At 35.8% G+C, this 14,715-nt stretch overlaps 1 protein-coding gene across 6 annotated transcripts in view; it reads left to right on the top strand.

Annotated features, from left to right (window-relative positions):
• Nucleotides 1-14,715, top strand: part of ZEB1 (zinc finger E-box binding homeobox 1) — a 210,954-nt gene that overhangs the window by 61,682 nt on the left and 134,557 nt on the right. For 2 of the 6 annotated variants that reach the window (XM_056800899.1, XM_056800898.1), the window contains 2 exons: nucleotides 4,116-4,190; nucleotides 14,007-14,147. The exons of 3 other annotated variants lie outside the window; for them this stretch is intronic. The gene's annotated coding sequence lies outside the window, so the exon portion shown is untranslated. The remainder of the gene's footprint in view (nucleotides 1-4,115; nucleotides 4,191-14,006; nucleotides 14,148-14,715) is intronic. One more of the 6 variants, XM_056800900.1, reaches the window with a different exon arrangement.

Raw genomic sequence — 14,715 nt, 5'->3', positions numbered from 1 at the left:
CTTAATCCCCATTGCCTAGCCCTTACCTTGGAACCAATATACAGTTTTGATTCTAAGACGGAAGGTAAGGGTTTAAAAATTTTTTAAAATAATAAAATAAACATGAAGACTTTGTCATAACACTGTTCTCTTTTTACCTTAGAAATGATAGCATATTTTAAAACAAAAGCTTTTTTAGTTTTTAAGGCACTAAGACCATTGGCAGATTCTGAGAATGAATTCTGCTTGGTAGAGTTTAGAGTAGTTTTAGCAGAGTAGTAGTTTAAGACAGCCGTTACAGTTGCCATATAGATTTTGTGTGTGTAGTATATGTGTGAATGTTTTTGAAGTCATAATTTAACTTTACTCAGCCAGCTTTTGCTTTTGTAGTAGACAACAGTTTTTGAACAGTAAGAAAGTTACAAACTCACTGTACTGCAAGAAATTAAGGCCCTGGGCCTCTATACAAGCTAGAAAAACCCAGAGGTAATCATTATAAACTCACTCTATAGCATACATTTCTGAGAAATTCTAGAAACAACAGCTGGGGATTCAATTACTAATGTCTTGGTAGGACAAACAAGATCAAACAAACAAAAAAAAACCTTTAGGATGTAGTAAAAAGTAACTCAAATTCTTATAAGTTTGTTAGCTCTTTGAACTTTTGAAGTACAGGTTATATTTCTCCAACTGGGAAGAGTTCTTCCCAGGGGTTGATAATTTTCTCCAACCCAGAACTTTGATAGATGGTGATACTTCTTCCATCTTCTCCTAGTATAATATGTAAGTCATGTTAAAGGTCAGATAAGTGTAAGTCCAGTGTTTAATAAAAATTAAACTCATTTACTTGAAATGTAAAACATTTCAAGTCAACATATAAAATTCTAATTTGTTCTTTTCCAGATAGACCTGGAACAGAGCTAGTAGACTAGGTAGTAAGATAAGAAGCATGTTTTGCGTTCTCACTTTAAAGGCTGTGGCAGCTTCATCAAAGCCTTCTGAGAATGGAGAGACTCCTTACATCCCCCTGTTGAGATCCTAGGGACAGGTTTCTCTCTACCACTCACACATAAAGCTTTGAAACATTCACACAAGCAGTCAGAAGGAGCCAGAATGCCTATTACACATCAGTTTATGACATATTCCAAAAATGTCCTCTTGAAAATATACAGCTCTTATTTGGCTTTCCCCATCTCTTCTGGCAGGAAACTAACTCTCCCTGCCCGGTGAGGGCCAAGAGTAAATTACTTAGTGCTTAGACTAGATATCTTACCCTATCCTCTCTTTGATTTCCTACTTCATTCTTCTCTATATTTTGTAAATAAATTGTAAATAAATCTCTTTGGAATTAATTAAATTCCGGGCAATCAATCTTAAATAATCAAGTCCAAACCTTTAAAAAAATAACCCCTTTTTACTTCTTACAAACCAGAACTAAATTAATTTGCACTGCAGCAAAAAAAAAAAAAAAGGCAGTTTGAGTTTGGGCCTTATAAGTAAAGATATTAAAATGGGCATATCCCAAAAATGTGAATGTAGTATGATAGTAAATTCTGAGAGGAGGTGGGGTCTTACTTTAAGAAGAAATAAGAAGTTAAAAGAGCAATGAAGCAGAAATTGAGAGATGGAAATAGAGTTTGAAACCTTGAAAAAGAAAAACCATAAAAAATTGATAATAGGGTCTTACATGTTAGATTTGTGGGAAGGACAAGAATATAGGACTATAAATAACTGACTAAGCTAGGTAAGCACTAAGAAAGAAAAATTTTACTGTTATACATACTATGTATTATATACAGCATCTATGATAAAAGTTTATCACAGAAACTCTATATACATTATATATACTATATTATAATATACTAATAATACTATATTTGAGGAAACCCATCTTATATTAGGAAGCCATTGTTTATGGTAGGATCTTATTGGATAAATTAAGAAGAGGAAGAAAAGCAAACTTGAAAATTATCTAAAGCCAATCTAAACAAAACATAGAGCAGCCTTGTGTTTTCAGGTTACCTGATGGAAATAACAAATTTAATTTTCTTATTCAGTGATAAAAGCTCATTTTGACACACAAATGGCATAGCTTTCATAAGAATTGCTAGATTCTTTTCATGGACTTCATCAAGATTGTTATCCTGAAGTGGCTTCAGGTATACCTGTTTAGAGATAATCAAGGCTGGATCTTCTTAAAAATTAGAGAAACCATTAATTAAAACAGTCTTGTGTTGCTAATATAAAGTGAATATGTATTAACAAAAAGATTATGTGTGACTGTGAACAAATAAGAAGAAAGTAACATAGGTTTCTTGAAGAGAAGAGAAGCAGATGCGTTTTACTTTTTTTTTAATCTAGTGTTCATCTTTAAAAAAAAAACTTTAAAAGTTAAAAAGAAAATTTCTTGAAACTAACTTTACACCCAGGATAATATAACCTACTTAATGAAAGTTTCAGTCATTCAACCATTAAAAGTTTCTCATTTGAAACCAGTTATCTTTAAATGCAAAGAAAAAGATTCTACCAGTAGCTAGACAGACCTCTTCATTTGTTGCTGAAATGGCATCCAGATAGGCTGGCATATGGCTATTGGGAAGGAACTGGATTTCTCATCTCTATTTTATTTACTCCCAAATTAATGAATACTGTAGAATTTTTTGAAAACACAAGACTCCAAAGTTTCAATCAGCTTTTTAATATAGCAGCAAAATACCAAGATGCAGAATAACTTACATCTTGCATATTTATCAGAATTGACCATGCTTATAAATTAACTAAGGGGAAATTATTGATTAGAAAGCATTACTGTATTTCTGAATTTCATCTAGGCTATATTTGAATTGGAATAAAAAGATGTCCTGCTAGTGTTGATAGAAAATTGGACATAATGAATGTTGGATTTTGTGGCTTGACTGAGAAATTTGTTTTTGTGTATGAACCAATTCAGCTGACTTGTTGGGGACCATTCTCTTTCAATGCCAGTGCATTTTCTGTGCATTAGTTAATTTACACCCCCTTTCCATTAACCAACCACATAAAGATATGTTGTCAAACATGTCTTTATAACAACTCTCCCATGTACTACATCCTAGCTTGATATTCAAAAGTGAAAGATCAGGTTCACTATTCCTAACTTTGAAGCACTTGTATAATATTCTGTTCATTGGGACTTTTTAGGAATTTAAGAGCATGAATACAAAAAACTAATGCAAATTATTTGTATAATCAGTATGATATATAGATTTATACAACTATAGAAAATATGTATTAGGGCATTATGTATATATGCATATATGTATATATGTACATTATGTATATATGTATATATATAAAATATGTATACAGGGCATTAAACAATGCCCTGTAAGTCGTCACCCTTAGTTTTACACAGGCTGGTCAGTATACTTGTGGACAAAGTAATCAGGGTTAAGTTAGGAGGAAGACATTGTAGTTACTGTAGACTTCACATGTTACACAAAATAAAAATAGTCCTTTTCCAAAGTGCTATGATATTTTCTACCCTGTAGACAGTAAGCTTGACAATAGAAAGAGTTTCAGGACAGGAATTAGAAAGAGATGAATAAGAGATTTTGGAATATCCTAGTCAAGGCTCTAACTAAGATGAGAGGCTAAGCCAGTGGCTATAGTCTTTATAAGCAAACTAGAGTCAGTAGACCAAACCCGAACAGATGAGCAGTTTTAACATAGAAGAAATGTATAATATAAAAGAATATCAGTAAAGAGAGATTTGCAAAAACACACAGGAGAAAAGGATGGGAAGAAGGGCTGGAAGTAGTATATAATTTCTACCCTAAACTGTAACAAGAGAAGGAACAATCTAGATTGATTTTTTAAAATAAAATTTCCAAAGCCTTGATGTAACCAGAGCCCAAATAGAGACAAGCAGCCACTTTCTGGGGAAGTTTTCAGGCTAAACCTTGACAGGGAAATTGTTTTTTTTTCTAAGATCAGGAAGTGTGACACCTGAAAGAAACAATCTGGTGGTATTCAGGGCTTGTGGTGTATTTATATCCCCAATGAAGACACTTATGAACTGTAGTGAAAACTGCTCTCTTTGCTAATGGAGAACATAAAGGGTTTGAAGGATTTCTCTCTGTGTTCCGGTTTATCAGGATGAAGAGTTACAGAACAGATGGGATGAAATAATCCATGAAGAGGAAGCCAGGGAGAAACTCTGAACCAAACAGGTAGGAGTCCTTTCCCCTAGAGGATAAATATGGCAGCACCTCCCATTCCACAGAACAGTGAAGCATCTCCACAGTCACTTGCCAGGTGCATAATGAAACTTCCTCTTGGTCCTTGTGGTGAGGGACCTCCGGTTGAGGAGTCTGGCCATAGCTGAATGTAGGCAGGGCTCCCTGAAAAGAAGGCTGTCTTTTCCTGGAGTAGGAATCCAAGAATGACAGAACCTGCCATTTCTGCTTATCCAAATGAAAACAGATTATTCCAGCAGCAAAGACCTAGCAATAATGAAAGTTGTATCCACATCCATAAGCATTTCCTTGGTGTCTCTTATGTGCTGGGCATGAAGGAGGCAAATGAAATAAAAAATGGCCCCTGCCCTCTGGGAGGGCCTCTCCCCTGAGTGAGAAACCAAAGGCCTGGAAGGAGAGGTTGCAGCCTCATCTCTCCTTATGTTGGTTTTCAAGGTTCTGGTTTCGGAAGAGAAAGGAGGCTAAGGGAATAAACAGTGTGTAAGGGCAGGGTTGGTTTTCTTGTCATGACTTAAGATACCAGGTCTGACAAGGGAAAAAATCATTTGTCTCACAAGGCATGCTTGGAAAGGGACTTGATGAAATCAAGGGAATTTTAAAATTGAAGTTTGAGGATGAGCGACAAAAATGTCTAGACACAATCTGTAAAATCCTGAAATATCAGAAAGAGAGAGCATGGGAAAATAAACATTTCTTAAGTACCTACTATGTAATGGGTGATGGGAATACAAAGAAAAATAAAGAAGTCTGATCTCGAGAAGCTTACATTCTATCATGAGAGATAGCAGGAGCCCAGAGAGATCCCATGGCATTGGGGTGGGCCCAGAGGAGAAAAGGTCCTGGTAGCTGGGGGTGTCATGGAAGGCCTTGGGACACTCGAACTGCACTTGTAAGGAAATTGTACAAAGGTTCAGAACTCTGGGAGACGGCTGTGTGTGAGAAACAGCTGACTTAAAAGGCCATAGCATGTGGGGAAGGGAATAAAAAGGCTGGAAAGAGAAGTCGGAATTGTGAAGGTAGCCTAGCAACATAAGTATGACCAAGAAGAGACAGCTGTGCTTGGAGATCAGAGAGAGAGCAGAAGCAGGGAGGACAATGGGGAGGAGGGGACTCAAAGGAGGGACCCAAGAAGGAGATGGTGGGGGCAGAATGTGTGTCCGGAAATTAGAGGGTGCATGCAGAAGGACATACCTGTGAAGGTGTCCGAGGCAGGACTTGGAGCATAGATGCTGAAATTCCTTCTGATCCACAAAGAATTTGTTCTTTCTCTTTCACTTCACTGACAGCAGAATGAAAAGTTCTTTATCCTGATCATGTCATTTCTTTTCTCTGAACTTTCTGAAGTCTGCTTTCTTTGATCAGGAGAGAAATCCCAGATCATATGTATCAGTGAATGTGGATTTAAAAAGATAGAAAATTTTGAGACCCAGTGTTCTGACAGTATGCCCACAAATTATCATGATATGGGAGAAAAAGACTATTGCTAAAGAAATCACGGAAGCCCCATATGTATTCTGTGATCTCAGATTTTCAAAGGATAAATGCAAAAGCTAGAAGGAAAGTTAAATCACCAAGAATAACTTCCAAAGGATAACAGAAGAGGGCAACTAGGTGGCCCCGTAGATTAAGAGCCAGCCCCAGATATGTCTTGAGCTCAAATTTGACTTCAAATACGTCCTAGCTGTATCACCCTGGGCAAGTCCTAGCCCTTACTGGTCTGCCTTGGAACCAATACACAGTATTAATTTGAAGACAGAAGATAAGGGTAAAAAAAAAAAGAATAACAAGAACCAATGATAGAAAAACTAAATCCCAAAATGATCAGAAAAATCTAAGATTCAAGAATGCTAAGAATAGCAAAACATTTTTAGTTACTTTAAACAATGATGAGCTAATATATATAGGGAGTGGTGTCATACTAAAAGTTGACAGAGAAAGCAAAACTTCTTTGCTTCTCTTGCTTCCATCTTCTCTAATCTTCAAACAAGAACGTTTAGAAAATATTTGGTGGGGGGGAGATGAAGAGACATCTAGATGTGCTTTTTTAAGTTCACTCTTCTAGGGCAAGAGAAATTGACCAAAAGAATTTGCATTTCAGTTATAGAACCATCCTGGTAATTCTTAAAGAAACAGCATATAGGAGAAAGGTGTCAGAAATAGGAAATTTGCAAATATTGTTTTACTCAGAGTAAGATAATCAAAATGATGGGAATGGGTCATAAAAAAGGAAGCACACCATCCTGGTTTGGAGTTAAAAGATGTGAATGCTGCTTCTGCAGTTTGCTTCCTGTGTGGTCCTGGACAAGTCATTTAATGCCTTTGGCCTCTATTTTCTTCTCCATAAAAATGAAGGTCTTAGATTAGCGATCCTTATATGAGGCAGCTCTGCATTTGTGATGTTTGATATTGCTAAATAAGGAATAGTTGAAGGAAGTAGAAGTGTTGGGGGGGGGCGAGGTAAGTGGGAGGGGCTTCAGAATTTGGGACTAGATCTTTCCAGTTTCCTAAGATAAATTTCCTTTCTTGTTACTGGATTTGTTTGGAAAGAGGCTAGAAAACATCTCAGAGGGATGCTGTAGAGATAATTGATTCTTATCTAAGAATATAAGAGAAAGAACATCTACAGTCCTTTTTAATCTTGAAAAATTAGAAAACCTAGCTTTAACTAATCAACAGTTATGTGGGTCACTATTCTACTCTCTTTTATAATCTACTTTTATTTCATTTCTTTTCCTTATAAACAGTTTTCAACCATTTTAAGTCAATCAGTGCAAAATTCTCTGTCTTTATCATGGAAAATGAAAAAATCAGTGTGACTGATAGTTTTCATGGTTTAATCTTGTTGGGAAGGCATGTAAAGTGATTTTTAGATTAAAATTACAACATGTAATTTTTAGGAAACAAAAAATAAGAGTAATAAAAAAGTTTATTATGAAGCCTTATGTTTGCAAAAGTTTCACAATTTGAACTTTTCTTAGAAAACAAATTAATACCTACCTTAGGTAGAAAACTTAATTTTATTTGGTCCTCTGATGAAATTTCTTTCACTGAAAATCTAAAGTATTACATACAACTCATAATTTCTTCCTCTTCTATGGATAATATGTCAGAATCCTTTAGTCTTAAGATTTTAAAGAATTAGAGGATGAAAAAGAAGAATTCTTTTTTCCCAGCCTTACAATTAAGCAGCTATCTGACATTGGCAGGTCAGTTATAATGTCTACCTTCCTAATCACAAAATGAGCAGGTTAGGCTAAATAATCTTACAAGATTCTTTCCTTCTGTAAGAATTCTATGATTCTACATATTATAAACATTAAATGACTATATATGAATGTGTTGATGACAATTTTGTTTGTTCTATAGCCCTAGTTTGCCTAAATTTAGCTTTTATTTTTTTTAGAGTTTGACTATAAGATAGATGCCAGAGTGGTTAAAATTGCAGAACAAATCCTTCATGGAAAGATCCTCCAATATGCTTTAAAAAGAAAACTAAAACTTCACATGAAAGTACATATTCTATATTCCACACTAAGATTATATGCTTAATTAGTGCAGATGCCATTACTCATTGTTATTACTTACTCTATTATCTCACAGTGTAGAATGAAAAAGTTATATTTTAAAATCATTCTTTCTGATTAGCAATACATTGTTTCCTTTGGGAAATTTGTAACCCCTCTCACTTCTATAAAATATACTGCTAAAAACAGCAAAAGAATTGAAAAAGACAACTCATTGAGGAACGTTATGTTAGGACATGCAGAAATACTAAAATCAAGAAAATGCCACACCAGTAGCAACTATTCAGTCCTGCTTTCCTAATTAATATAACTTTAGCCAGTGTTGTACTCCATTAAAATGGTCCAAATAAAAGAAATAAAAATGAAGATACCAGCTAGTAAGTTTTTGACAATCTTTTGAAAGGCATTTTGGAAACATCATGTTGAAAGCTCTAATTTTTCTTGTGTGTGTTTTGTTTGTTTGTTTGTTGTTAAAATGACAAAACATGTATCCTTCTAACTAGATCCCATTGTTTAGGGGCTTTAGAATCTAAATCTATCAGATTGTAGGATGCATTAGGCTATTTAGCAGTCTTTTTTTCCTACTCTGTTATTTCATATTCCTAGCACAGAGGAGTACCTTTAGGTACTTCTTGAATGATGCCAAGTTTGCATTATCCCATCAGTCACTCAGGCTTTTGTGATTGTGCCAAGAATTCTGCCATAATATATTCTAAAGGCAAGTAAATATTTAGAATGTTTAAAGGAAAAGCAAGAAAATTGTTGACTATCAAGTCCATTTTATTGACTGGCTAATTAAAATAGGACTTTCTACTAGATGCTATCATAGCCTTAAATTATGAATATAAAATATTTTATTGATGCAAAAAATAATATTTATTAGAGTTAAATATATAAGTAGATCTAAGACAAACCAGTGAAGTTTATGCTTAGATTCAGAAGTTAGAACAACATTATGGTATTACTATATTTAAAAAAATTGGAAGCAAGTTTAATTTTTAAAATTAATAAATGTTTTATAAAAGGAACTTAATAAAGTATAATAAAAACTAAAATGCATTGATAGATGTGATAATTAAAATGTAGAAAATCGTTTCTCATTTAAGAACTACTTATCACATGAAAGCTATTTTAAAAATAAAAAAGTAAATATAACTATGCTGAAAAAAGATGTAGTAAAAAAATACCTTTAAAATGAGGTGCCATTTATAGGGCTGGTTGGCTGAATCAAGACAATATTATCAGCCCCAGAGTTAGTATTTATTGGCTTGCTATCTCTTTTCCTCCAACCCCTGCCCTAATACACTAAAATCAAGATACATGTAGTACAGTGCTGACCTAGAGTATACAAGAAGGGTTATCTGTTTCCAGAGTAAGGTGTTGAGCAGTTATCCTTCATGAGAGAGGGTTACATAGTTATTTCACATAGACAAGAGGAAATAACTGAAAATATATCTTCTCCTCAAAAACACTCTTATACATTCCATCAATCAAACACTGATAAGAGTTAACAAATTTATTTTTTCAAATGAACCTGTGCCCTGATTTTAAGCCTGTCAGTCTCACTATAGCTTAAATTATTTTAAGAACATTTATTTCTTCCTGAAACTTAACTCAATGTGTGCAGTCTTATTGTCAAGTCAGTAAGGTTTTATTAAGTTCCTACTATGTGCCAGGCACTGGACTTAACCTCTAGGGATATAAAAAGAGTCGTATTACCAGTGTCTGCCTTTCAGGAGCTCACCATCTAATGGGAGATGAAAGAGAATTGAATAGTATGACCAGACGTGGGCAACATACAGTATACATATAAGTGTAAACAGCTAAAGGGCCCTCAAGAATAAGAATAAAGGGCACCAGGAATTGAAAGGGTAAAGAAAAAAATAAGCTGCTTCAATAGCTTAGAACTGGTGGGTCAAGGAGGCAGAATCTCAGATTTGGAAGGAACTCCAAAGGTCATCTCAAAGCATGCAAGGTGTGAGTGCTTGCCATGCCGAGACTGGAAACAGGCAGTTTCTTGGATCATCAACTGCTCATTGAATTGAACAAGAGTTTTCATAGCTTGCCATATCCAGGCCTCTTGCCATCCAGAAAGTCACTTGTTATACCAGTTGCCAACTCAACTGTGATAAGTATGACTTGATGTAATTTGTATTTTTGACCCTAAGTAGACAGTGGATCTGAAGGAGATCTGGGAAGGTCCTCGCCTTCAAACCAGCTCCATATGCTCCTGATTACCCCGGTGTTCTTTACATCCTAACCTTCCAGGGAAGCAGCCTCTATGTTTGTGAAAAGGGCCGCTGCCCTTAACTGATTCCAATGCTCTCTGCACACACGGCCTTTTCAGCCAAAATCGCGCCCCGTGAACAGATGCCCTGGTGTGTCGAGGCCTGGCGTGTGCACTACTGCAGCCCCAAGACATGACATAGGTGGTCGGGGGTGGGGATGGCTGGGCGTACCTCACGAGCACGCCGCCCTTGGTGCCCAGCTCATGCCTCCGTGGGAGTCAGACCCATCGGAGAATCCGCCCGAGGGAGAGAGAGGCCACCGTGTGCAGAGGCGAGACTGCTCCCAACCTCAGAAAATCTTGTGCTGTTGAGTTGAAGAAGTGTGTGATTTTGACAGACATTCAAGTAAGTCATGTATAATAGGGGAGAGTACTCTGGTACCAGACCTTTCAGCGTAGTCATAGGAAGCTTTGTGTTGAAAGACATGAAAGGGGATCTTCAAAGAAAGAGGCAGGATTTTGTCAAGGGAGGAACCTTTCTTTTTGTTGCTTTTTCATAGATTCTTAATCATTGTACATTTATATGATGGATAAAAGCAGAATGATATAACAAATTAGTAACAGTCGTCACAATTAGGGGTAACTTCACATTCTTGATATTGAATCACATAACCTTGGATTATAGTGAAGATACCACTAGGACTTGCAGGGTTAGTACAACTTTGTTGTTTCCTAGTTATATGACCTTAGAAAAGTCATTTAACTCTTTTCAGTTTCTTTATTGGTAAAATGAAGATAATACCTTACCTACCTATGGATGTGAGAGCACTATCTGTGCATAATGTAAGGAGGTGGTAATATTATTAGCCATTGATGATTCTTTATAGGAAAAAACAAAAACCAAAATGCAGGGAAATGAGCTCGATAATAACCATCTAACGGATAGAAGTTATTATAAATGCTGACAAGATTAGAATGCTACAAGTGTTTTTGTTTATTTTCTTAAATCACAACATTTGGTGTTTGTGTTCAATCAGTACTTGTTGAATTGAAATGTTGGGAAATTGTGTACTTATGAGAAATGTATACTCACGAGAAATGGAGTCATCTACAAAACTATGACAAAAGAAATATCTACAAGAAGTTCCTTAGCAATTGGGGGGTAGAGGGCAGGGAATGCCATTAGAGAAACCAAGAGCAACAAAAAGTATTTCATGGCCCCATCACCTTGTTAGTTTTGTCTGTCTAAATGAAGTGTTTGTATCACGAATGTAATAATGATGTTTATAGATCCAGTGTAGGAAGACACAAAAAACTCCGGATCTAAGACTAGTTTGTGAATATTTTTTTTTTCCCTCCAAGTAAAAATTTGACAAAGGGCCAGCTATTTATGAAGAAGAGGCTCCATTCTGCTAAACAAGCTCTATAGATCCTATTGCCCAGAGCAAAGCCTATTCCTACTCTTAGGAGTCAGGATCGGAGTCCTGCTCTATTTGTTCAGCAGACTTACTCTTTCCTCCAGATGTTTTCTTTGCTCAGTATAGTATGTGTGCTATAATCTAATAGGGTCCAGCTTAGCAGACTACCTTCTGCTTTGTCCATCTTTTCTCTTCAAAAAATTATTTCTAAAGACCAGAAATTATTTGCACAGAAAGGAATCATTAGAAAATTGATGGAATTGTGCTTTGAACTTCTGTTATCCAACCTAATATTTTAAATGTTAAGACTTTCTGTTCTGATTATAAAGTAGTCACAAAAGGAAATAACTTGGACATCTAATATGAAATGTAAGACTTCAAATTTTTAATTATACTTGGTGAAATGTAGATAGTTTTCATTTATCTTAGCCATATAATTAAGGTAGGATATCTTTTAAATTAGCTTTGACAATTTAATTATAAATAAATATAATTTGCACATTTATTAGTTGCTTTCTTATTGTTTCATTGGCAGTTCACTTTCAATAAGGCTACCAACATCAACAGAAAACCTTTCTTCAGTGCCTAATTTGCTGACAGAGAGTAGTTAAATTGCATTTATTTTTCTTTGATGGTTCAGAAGCCCTGTGATTTTTTTTTTCTGATAAAGGTTATCCTGCACACATTTGTAATATGGCTTGGGCAAAAATTAAGCACCTAGTATCTTCAGGTGATAAGGCCTCTTCCATTTACTAAACTGTACTTCTAGCAATATACATACATTCTGTTTTTGGCTCTGAATTCAAAGTTTTCCCAGCTAAGAAAGACCCACCAGAACTTATGTTTTTGACACAAGTATTCTGGATCCCTGAGCTCAGTTTGACTTCTAGCCAAGAGGAGGTATTACAGGACAACTTCAGGGGAAATCGGTATTTTATACTAATGTGTTATTTTTAGTCATTAAAGTGGCTTTTGTCTTCAGTGAAAATGCTAACTGCTTATTACTAAAAGTGAATTTATATTTGGCTCTAAAATCCTTTTTAAAATGTGATTGATTCAAGGAAGAAAGCCTAAAAGTTGGCCAGTTTGATGAATTTGTTCTGTAATGATTATGTCTATCATCAACCCACTTCCTTCCTTTGACATGAAAAGACCTTACTCAGTCAATCAAGAGGCATTTATGAATAGCGTCCTATGTACCAGGAACCATGCTAAGTACAATAAATGAAGATACATATGAAAACTGTAAGCACATTCATTCAATAAATATTTGTTGTATCTGCAAGTATTTAAGATAAACCAAAACAACTATGTTGTTTCTCCCCTTCCTTTCTCCATCCCCCAGTATTTGGGAGTCGGCTAGATGATACAGTGTATAGAGTGCTGTACCTGAGTAAGCAAGAGCTGAATTCAAATCGTGCCTCAGACATCTTTCAGCTCTGTGATCCTAGGCAAGTCACTTAACCCCTCTGTACTATGGTTTCCTCATCTTAAAATGGGGGTAATGAGAGACCTTCCAGAGTGGATTGTTGTGAAGATAAAATGAGATATTTGTCAAGAGCTTTGCAAATGTTAAAGCACTATAGAAATATTATATATTAGTGTTATTTTTTGGTTTAAGTTAGTGTTTGAGTAATTTTGTGTGTCTGCTAAAATAGATTTATTTTTAAACTGTTGAACTAGTTTACTCTCTTATCAAAATGAAGTTTTTAAAAATTAGTTGATATTTAATACAGTATTACTATGGCTTATTAATTTTTCTCCATCTTAAAAGTATTATGTTTGGTAATATGCTGTAAGTACCATTTTTGATTTCTTGGGGTCTTTATTTTAAAAAAAGGTTTTATTTTCTCTATTTTGGAGTCAGAGTTTTCTTGTGCTGTTTGCAGTCTCTTATCTCAGATGCTTTCAGGTTTCTTGTTTTGAGTTGTGTTGGCATTATATAGTGTAAGGTGGTTGTGGTTTATGTTGTCAGAGTGTTTTGCTAAATATTTGCTTGTATCTTCCACCGTCTCTGTATGGGATTCTGCGGTGGTAGAGCCCCCAGCCCCTAACAGTGACTCCTTCACTGACAGGAAGGGGTTGCATCCTTTGGAAACTCAGATTCAGTTGGCACTAAGTGGATTTGCAAATGGCTGCTCATTGTCCATTGTTCCTGGTGCAATTTGCTGTGTTTCTGTCTTTTGCCATCTGTCAGGCAAGGGCTTGGATCATTACTCTGAAAGAGAGAAATGGGAAAGGCCTCCCTTGGGCTCTTTACAGTTTTGCTCCATCTCTACTGTTTGGAATGAATCTGCCTCAGTCATGTGGATTTTGAGTTGAATTGCAAGTGTGACCATGTGTCAGCCCAAGCAAGCCTCAGTTGTTCCTTCAGCCCATTCTCACCCTCTCGCCTGCTCTTCTAGTGATGTGGAGGAACTTGCACTCATTTCAAGGGTGTAGATTTAATGTGGAAGGATGAGGCAGGACTCAGAAAGGAAAGATAGCTCTCTACGAAATATCACCACTTGTCACTAGATCCAGCCTCTTCAAAGACTACTTTTACACACCACAACAGACATCTTGGACAAGAGAGACCACAGCTCCTGGGTAACTTCTGACTCTTTCTCTTCTCCCTCAGGAAACTCCTAAACTACCACAAGAAGATTAAAAAGATGCTCCTCCTGCACCAGGAAAGATCGGAAGATCTTTTTCAGTGTTGTTGAAGGTGTGGGATATAAGAGCTTGATCTGTTGGTTCCCATCTACCTTCTTTTCTAAAGGTAAGCTATGTACGTTATCTGCACACCCCCACCCACACTCTGACATGGCACTGGTGGTGGAATGTGCCAAGGCTGGCCTAGAGCCTCAGACTCCAGCCCTCACTGACGGCATCCTTCTGCAGTCCCTCTTCATTGCGCATAAGTAACGTTCCCTGCTGACACTGAGATGATCTATCTAGAAATTTGTGTTTTTTTTCTTTCAAAATAATAAAAAAAGACATTCTTGTAAAAACTTCCCTTTCTCTTGCGCTACTTCTAAATTTTAATTAATAGCTTGTGGTTTTTCTCTTATGAACGTCCATTCTTGACTTTTTGACATTTAAATTAAAAATTTTGAGTTATCAAAATGTTCTCTGAAAAATCATCTATTAAAGCCATTTAACTTAAATGCATTAAATCATTATAAGCATTTCTGAAAATGTTTTATTTTTTTAATTTTTGGCCTGGAAAGGATCATAATCTGGTATAAGATGTTTTATTTTTTTTTAAAACTTACCTTCTGTCTTAGAATCAATACTGGGTATTGGTTCCAAGGCAGAAGAATAGTAAGGGCTAGGCCATGGGGGTG

Source organism: Monodelphis domestica, chromosome 5, assembly GCF_027887165.1.
Source record: "Monodelphis domestica isolate mMonDom1 chromosome 5, mMonDom1.pri, whole genome shotgun sequence".
Lineage (NCBI taxonomy): Eukaryota > Metazoa > Chordata > Mammalia > Didelphimorphia > Didelphidae > Monodelphis > Monodelphis domestica.
This window is presented reverse-complemented; position numbering and strand designations above follow the sequence as displayed.